Source organism: Musca vetustissima, unplaced genomic scaffold (assembly GCF_032173495.1).
Source record: "Musca vetustissima isolate MV318-11 ecotype Yass unplaced genomic scaffold, APGP_CSIRO_Mvet_v1 utg15782, whole genome shotgun sequence".
NCBI lineage: Eukaryota > Metazoa > Arthropoda > Insecta > Diptera > Muscidae > Musca > Musca vetustissima.
In genome coordinates this window covers 179,086-187,753 of record NW_026875967.1, presented here as the reverse complement: position 1 = coordinate 187,753, position 8,668 = coordinate 179,086, and positions in this window count along the sequence as shown.

Here is an 8,668-nt window from a genome sequence, read left to right as displayed (position 1 = left end):
CAGGATGGCTACATGGTTCGATGGTTGTCTGGCTGTCTGGTTGGTTGGCTGAGTGGCAAGATGATTGAATTTCCCTTCCAAAAACGACTTAATAGTACAAACAACAACAATGAACACAAAACGTTTACATCCTCATCATCATCACTCTCTAAAAATCCAATGTGATCATTGTTTTTGTCATCACCATGATGGTCATGGCCATCATCATCGTCAGCATCATCACCCTGATTCCAAAGGCTTTACCAATGACTATTCCATTCCTTCTGAATGTGGATTGGTTGCTTTACAAAAATCCTTTTGAGAACTGAAAATCGTAAGTTTATGTTTCGTTATTCAAAAGGTTTTTTTGTTTTGCTTTGTGTTTTCTTTACAATGAATATGTATGTGAATGAGTGAGTGTGTGAGAGAGATATCTACGTGTCACACAGTAGTTGGTCCTTTTGAATAATCCTTCAATTTACAGGCCATTGTCAATTACAATTCAGTTCTTCACGCATTGTTATTCATAAGCTCAATGTAAGACACACACAAAAGGTGATATGAAAGGTAAATTGAAGAACAAGAGAAATTCAGCTTGCTGAATTGAAAAAAAGCTGAATTTAAAATTCAGCTAGCTGAATTGCAATAAAATACATTCATTTTAGATAGTAACTAAGAAAAAATTAAATTGGTTCATATATCAGCATATTCAGCTAGCTGAATTGGGAAATAAGTTAGCTGAATTAAAAAATAGCTTGCTGAATTTCAAAAGAATGCAATCCTCTTGCAATTTTAGTTAAAAAAATAATAATTCCTTACAAAGTTTATTGTATTCAGCTAGCTGAATTTGGGAAAGTTGCGCTGAATTTAAAATTCAGCTTGCTGAATTGCAATTAAACACATTCGTTTTACAAATAAAACTAGAAAAAAATCAATTTGTCACAAATTTCGCATAGTCAGCTAGCTGAATTGGGAAAATGTTAGCTGAATTAAAAAACTAGCCAGCTAAATTGCAAAAAAATACACTACCTTTAAATAATTTATAAGAAAAATGTCAGATTTTATAAACATAGCCAAATTCAGCTAGCTGAATTGCAGAAAAATTAATTGAATTTGAAATGTAACCCTCCGTATTGCAAAAGAATGCAAGCCTCTTGCATATCGAGTTACAAAAAAAATACATTTGTTAAAAATTTATCATATTCAGCAAGCTGAATAGGGGAAAAAATAGCTGAATTAAAAATAAAGCTTGCTGAATTGAAAAAGAATAAAATCCTCTTGTATTTCTAGTTACAAAAATTTACATTTGTTAAAAAATTTAGAACATTTACTTAGCTGAATTGAGGAAAAATTTGCGTAATAAAAAAAGTCAGCTTGCTGAATTGCAAAAGAATTCAATCCTATTGAATTTCTGGTTTAAAACAGTAAAATGTTTACAAAATAAATTTTATTCAGCCAGCTGAATTGGGGAACAAATAGATGAATTAAAAATTTAGCTCGCTGAATTGCAAAAGAATGCCACTCTCCTGCAATTCTAATTCTAAAATTACATTTTCTACACATTTTATTATATTCAGCAAGCTGAATTGCAGAACAGTTAGCAAAATTTAGTATTCAGCTTGTTGAATTGCAAAAAAATTTAGTCATTTTTCATATTAAGTAAGAAACAAATAAATTTATTAGCCGAATTGTACAAAAAACTAGTTAAATTGAATATTCAGCATGCTGAATTGCAATAGAATGTACTAGGCTTACATAGTAAGTTAGAAAGAATAAAAAATGTATAAAATTTCTTCTATTCAGCTAGCTGAATTGCGAAAAAAATTGTGTAATTCAAAATTTAGCTTGCTGAATTACAGTAAAAGCCCTTGAGCTTACATATTAAAAATAAAATGTTTACAACTTTTCTTCTATTCAGCTAGCTGAATTGAAAAAATTTTGGCAAAATTCAAAATTTAGCTTGCTGAATTACAATAAAAGCAACTAGCCGTTCATATTATGTTATTAAAAATATAAATATTTCAAATTATCTTCTATTCAGCTAGCTGAATAAGAAACAAATTAGCTGAAGAATAAATGTGGGTAGCGGAATTGTTGTAAATTGCATGTAACGTAAGAAAAGTTGAAAAATTTTACACACTTTGTTTTATTCAGCTAGCTGAATTGGAGAAAAATTAGCTGAATTCAAAATTCAGCTGGCTGAATTGTAGTGGAATACATTCTTGTTCAATTATCAGTTAAGAGAATTATGTTTTTCAATAAATACCATACATTCAACTTGCTGAATTGTACCAAAATTTAGCTGAATTACAAATTCAGCTTTCTGAATTGCAATAAAATGTACTTCTTTTACATTTTACGCAAGAAAAAGTGTTTGTTTACGTTAATTTTGTATATTCAGCCAGCTGAATTGTAAATTTTTAGGTTGTTTCTCAAGTCCCATAAATGACTACTTGAGTTCTCGGTTTATTTCCGGTTACTTCCTGTTCTTAATCTAATTTGTAAGGTAGCATTGCCATGGATATGCAAAATTTCCGTAAATGTAAAGTGTATCTTACATTTGTAATGAAACCTGTCTGTGTGAGTCTTCGACTGAGTGTATGTGTTTGGGATGTGGGTGTGTGAAGGCTGATGGTATTAGTAAATTGTGTGTAAATTTATTTTGTCTGGCCATGTGGTTTATTTTTCTATGCCATGCAGTAGTCGTTGATAATCATAGGAGAGAAAAGAAGTCTCTCTCACACACCCATTCATTTCCATTTTACAGGCAATTTCCATTGCCGACTTTTAGGCGTTGGCATGGCTTAACTTTTGTTTATGCCCCTACATCTGGGAAAAAACATTCGGTCTGCTAATGTTTTGGTCTGGCCAATGGCTCGTTGAGTCATGAATGCCTTTTCATTACAGGACTCTTTCACCCCTCAGGATTCTATCCTTCCTTGTTGACAAAGGATGAAGAATAAAGGCCTTGAATGCAATGTTTCATCACATCGGTGGTTCTTTTTTGAATGTGTGCATGTCTTTATGTAAATTACATTGTGCAAATGTGAGTGTTAATTTTTTTACTTAGACAAACACTATTCCTGTCCTCCTCTTATACTATGACTGAATACATTGCCCAAGATACCTATAATTGGATGAATTTTCCAAAGAATTTCCTTTCTCTCCCTCTTCTCATTTCTCATGCAACATATTTTTCTCTCAGTGTAGTTTATAAAAAAAGAAAATAAAATTTCCAACTATTCTGGGGGAACTCAAAGTGAAACACACAAAGAAAAACAATAACAAAGTCATCAAGGTCAGCTTAGGTGTTAAGTTCATAGTTTACAGAGTCAAAGAAAGAAATAAAGGGAGAACGGGAGCAAGAGAGTAAAACATAACTAACATTAAATAAACATTTCATTAGCAATTGAATTTAAGAAAACTTAAAAGCATCATCAACAATTTTTCATTAACATACGAAAATAAAATTTCTTGTTGTTGGCAATAGTTCAAGTTCAAGCATGCCATTTTTGTCTTATGCAAATTGAATTGAATTTCTTTTATTTTCTTAAAAAAGTTAGCATATAATCGTATTGTTTATGGTAATTTAATTTTGGGAGATAACTTCCAAAACAAAAATTGAAAATTCAGCTAGCTGAATATAAAGACAAATGAAGGAAACTTATATGTTCATGCCTACAATGTATGAGGATTAAATTTTATTGCAATTCAGCTAAAATTTTTCTAATTCAGCTGGCTGAATATAACAAAATTTGTAATATTAATTAATTTTCAAATTCAGCTAGCTGAATATAAACATTCTTTAAAAGAATTATTTTTTTTGTATCTAAAAACCTAAAGAAACGTATATTTTTGAAATTCAGGTAATTTTTTTCAATTCATCAAACTGATATTTGTGTAATTTTTAATTTTTCCTTCTTATCATGCAGGAGCAATAAATTTTATAACAATTCAGCTAGATGCATTCTAAAATTTTCTAAAAAAAATTGGAATTCATCTAGCTGAATGGATGCAAGTTTGTACAGTTTTTAATTTTTCTTATTTAGAACGCAAAAGGAATGCCTTTCAATGCAATTCAGCTGACAAAATTTTAAATTCAGCCAACATTATAGTAATTCAGCTAGCTGAATATGACAGTGTATGCCAAAAATAAATTTTTTCTTATTTGAAATTCAATGGATATATATTTTACTGCCATTCAGCAAGGTGAATTTTAAGTTTTCCCAACATTTTGCAATTCAGCTAGCTGATTTTATGAAAAATTTTAATAATCAAATTTTGTTCTTATTTATAAAGCAACAGAATTGCCTTTCAATGCAATTCAGCTGACCGAATTTTGAATTCAGCTAACATTTTTCCAATTCAGCAAGCTGAATACGACTAAATATTAAACAAATTAAATTTTTCTTATTAAAAATTCCAAGGAGGTGTATTTTATTGCAATTCAGCAAACTAAATTTGTAATTCAGATGCATCTTCTGCTAGCTGAATAATAGCGTTTGTGCAAAATTTTAAATTTTTTTTGATTTAAATTCAATTTTAGAGCATTCTATTTCATTTCAGCAACTTAAATTTGTAATTCAGCTGAATTTTCTGCAATTCAGCTAGCTGAATAGAGCACGATTTTTACAATTTTTAATTTCTTCATAATTAATATGGAAGTGTTGTACCTTTTTTGACAATTCAATTAGCTAAAAATGCAATTCAACTGTATTTTCATCAATTCAGGTAGCTGAATAGAATTTGAATATTTTAAAATATTTCCTAGGTTATAAGCAAGAAAAATGTATTGTATTCCAATTCAGCAACCTAAATTTCTTCAATTCAGCTTGCTGAATAGAACAAAGTTTGGAAGGTTTTTTTTGGCATTTCAATTAGCAACATTAGTAATTCAACTGCATTCTTCTAAACTCAGCTAATATACAAGTTTGGCACTTTTTATGACAATTCTATGAGCTAAACTTGTAATTCAGCTGCATTTTCTCCAATTCAGCTAGCTGAATATACCAAAATTTTAATTTTTTGATTTTTTTCTTAATTAAAATGCAACTATGTGACATTTTATTAGTATTCAGCTTGATAAATTTGTAATTCAGCTACATTTTCTTCAATTCAGCTAGCTGAATAGAACGACATTTTTGAAAATTTTTGAGTTTTTCTTAATTAATAAGACTTATTGATAATAAAAATTGCTTGCGTATGATTATTTTTAATTCAAGCATGTGTGGAGGTGCGTATGATAAATGTGTCTTTAAGATTTATTACTCATACGCTCCACCTAACAATGAAAACATTTATTTATACATTAAACATACATTTATTTTCAATTCATTGCCTTCCTTTTCAATTGCAAAGACTATTCTAAAGGTGTTCGTTTGTTCATGATATAACCTCATGACCCGTGTAGAGATTTCATTGAGATTTTATTCAGCCCATATTTTTGTTATAACAAAACATTCAATTTGATTTTCACTTCATTACATTCATAGGATTCCCATCGATGGCCTCGGAAAAATCCGAACCCACCACCCCTCGTCACTTCTGCCCTCCACTATTAAAATACATCATATCGAAATTGGCTGTTTTTTTATTCGGCAGCCAGCAAATTAACCACAAAAGATTAAATGGTGGTGAATGCAAACAAATCCGTAAAGTGGAACGTGGAGCTCAATGTCGGGTAAAGAACTATGGCCCATGATGCCTGCCTGCCTGCCAGTTGGAAAATGGAAAAGTGGCTGCTGACATTGTTGCCCGTTAGAGAGAATTTTTTTATTTCCTCTCGCTTTTTGTCAATTTTTTTTTCTTCACCATCGGTTCGGCAGGTGATGGCCTTTTTTGGTTTACGTTTCACGAACAAAAATATTTTTTTGCAAGGTTTTAATTTTCCATTTCATGCCCAAAAATCGAGAAAAAAATAAACTTCAAAGTGCAGGAGCTTCTGGATCACCATGGCAGCAATGGCGACATGGCCATAGAGGTATTAGGTGACTTGATTGTATTTTTCAATATAGACGACTTTCAATTCTCGGTTCGTGATTGCCAGCAGGTCAAAGGCAAAAACCCCACCAGAGACGAAGCCGTTAGTCAGTGACAACCTGTCGCCAGCCAGAGTTTTATTTTCTTTCGCCTTGGAAGCAAATTTTTTTTCATTTGCCCAGCCTTCTGGCCCATTCTGACATCCATCCATTCAATTTTGTGGTTGTGTTAATTGAAAAACCATGAAAAACTGATTTCAAATGTAATGAAAAATACACCGAAATATGAAAATGGAAAAATGGTGTATCGGCACAAGAAGAAAAACCGAAACAAACAAACAAAAAGAAATTGGATGAATGAAGTCAATTTGAGTTCCATTATGGAAAACCCCTTCTAAATGGGGACTGAGTTATTAATGATGAATGTGAAAACTTCTTTAGAAAAATCAAAGAAACAAAAACAAATGTGTTTTGAAATAAATTCCGAACTCCGCAATTATTTGCATTGTAATAGATGGCAGCAGATGGTTGAGAGCAAATTCGATTACGGCAAAAATATTTATTATGTGGTTGAATAGGGAATTGTTTCATTATTCAGCACTAAAACGTAAAAAAATAAAATATTCACCTTGCTGAATTGGAAAAAACTAGCTGATTTCACAATTCAGCAGGCTGAATAGCAATAAAATATACAAAGGATGAATATTAATTAAGAAAAAATCAATATTTTTCCAAATTTCGTTATATTCAGCTAGCTGAATTGAAGAAAATGCAACTGAATTAGAAATTTAGCAAGCTGAATAGCAATAAAGGATGAATATTAATCAAAGAAAAATCAATATTTTTCCAAATTTCGTTATATTCAGCTCGCTGAATTGAAGAAACTGCAGCTGAATTGCAAATTCAGCTAGCTGAATACCATATTAGCGAAGAAAAATTCAAAATTTTGCAAATTTTATTATACTCAGCTAGCTGAATTGAAGAAAATATAGCTGAATTAGAAATTCAGCTAGCTGAATAGCAATAAAATGTCCCTAAGTTGCATTTTATTTAAGTAAAAACTCAAAACATTTAAATTGTAGTATATTCAGCTAGCTGAATTGAAACAAATGTAGCTGAATTGCAAATTCAGCTAGCTGAATAGCAATAAAATGTCCCATAGCTGCATTTTAATTAAGAACAAAATCAAAGCATTAACAATTTAGTATATTCAGCTAGCTGAATTGAAGAAACCGCAGCTGAATTGCAAATTTAGCTAGCTGAATAGCAATAAAATATCCCAAAACTTGCATATTAGCAAAGAAAAATTCAAACTTTTGCAAATTGTATTATACACAGCTAGCTGAATTGAAGAAAATGCAGCTGAATTGCAAATTTAGCAAGCTGAATAGCAATAAAATGTCCCAAAAATTCAAACTTTTGCAAATGTTTTTATACTCAGCTCGTTGAATTGAGGAAAATGCAGCTGAATTACAAATTTAGCAAGCTGAATAGCAATAAAATGTCCCATAGTTACATTTTAATTAAGAAAAAATCAAAACATTTAAATTTTAGTATATTCAGCTCGCTGAATTGAAGAAACTGCAGCTGAATTGCAATAAAATATCCCAAACTCCCATACTAGTGAAGAAAAATTCAAAATTTTGCAAATTTTGTTATTTTCAGATAGCTGAATTCAATAAAATGCAGCTGAATTAGAAATTTAACAAGCTGAATAGCAATAAAATGTCCCATAGTTACATTTGAATTAAGAAAAAATCAAAACATTTAAATGTTAGTATATTCAGCTTGCTGAATTGAGGAAAATGCAGCTAAATTGCAAATTCAGCTAGCTGAATAGCAATAAAATATCCCAAACCTTGCATATTAGCAAAGAAAAATTCAAAATTGTGCACATTTTGTTATATTCAGCTAGCTGAATTGAAACAAATGTAGCTGAATTGCAAATTTAGCAAGCTGAATAGCAATAACGTGCCTCTTAAGTGCATATCAATCAAAAAGAATTCAAAAATGTACACTTTTTGTCATATTCAGCTATCTGAATCAAGGAAAATTAAGCTGAATTGCAAAATTTGTTTACAAAAACTTTTCTAAGGTCCCAGATTGGCACAGATTTTTTTAAAATATTTCTTTAAAGCCCACCAACAGGCGTGGATTTTTTTTAAATATTTTTCTAAGGCCTAGTCCAAGTCGTGGATTGTGGATAGCATTTGAATGGGTTTGGTACTATGTTGCGTATAATTACTTACTTAATAATTATACGCCACCCTACACAGAATAGGAATGTTTTCTTATTGAATGGTCCATATTTAAATATTTTCGTTTGTCGTATACGACGGGGTTCCAAGAGTGTTCCAGACAATACACACACACTCACTCACTCTTTCAACTCCACCAGAGTGATGACAGTGATAATAGTCTATATACATAAAGGCAACGAGTCAAGTAGAAGTTCTGCCATATTCCCAAAAGCCCAGGAGCATAAAAAAATAATACCAAAAAAAATATAACGTATAATGTACGACAATTTAAAACATCAAGGAGGTTACTTAAACTAAAGCAACTGGATTGTGTGGTAGCACACAGAAGCCATTTATGGCCAGGACACAGAAACAGAGAAAGGGCGAGCAAGAGAGAGTGAGAGACAAAGTGGCGAGGGAAACCCCCAACTGTAATCCTAATGTCATCAACCGGACAATATGTTTGCTTAT